Raw genomic sequence first — 574 nt, forward strand, 5'->3', positions numbered from 1 at the left:
CGGGGTCGGGTACGGTTAGTGGGAAATTGGGATTGGGGAGTTGTTATGTAAGTGATGGCGGCTGGATTTTGTTGGTTGGGTATTTGCTGTTCATCTTGCTTTTGATATCTTGTTAAAATTAGAAATGCCTTAATAAAAATATATATTTTTTAAAAATCACTCGAGGGCATGATGATGGCACAGTGGTTAGCACTGTTGCCTCACAGTGCTGAGGACCCAGGTTACTGTCCGTGTGAAGTTTGCACATTCTCCCTGTGCGGGTCTCACCCCCACAACACAGATGTGCAGGGTAGGTGGCTTAGTGGTATTATGGGGAGGTTGTGGCTTAGTGGTATTGAACTAGTAATCCAGAGACCTAGAGTAATGCTCTGAGGGATCCATGTTCACATCCCTTCCCACCGCTGCAGGTGCTGAAATTTGAATTCGATACAAAAATCTGGAATTAAAAGTGACCATGAAACCAGTGTCGATTATCGTAAAAACACATCTGGTTCACTAATGTCCTTTAGGGAAGGAAATCTGCCGTCCTTACCTGGTCTGGCCTACATGTGACTCCAGACCCACAGAAATGTGG

Source organism: Scyliorhinus torazame, chromosome 9, assembly GCF_047496885.1.
Source record: "Scyliorhinus torazame isolate Kashiwa2021f chromosome 9, sScyTor2.1, whole genome shotgun sequence".
NCBI lineage: Eukaryota > Metazoa > Chordata > Chondrichthyes > Carcharhiniformes > Scyliorhinidae > Scyliorhinus > Scyliorhinus torazame.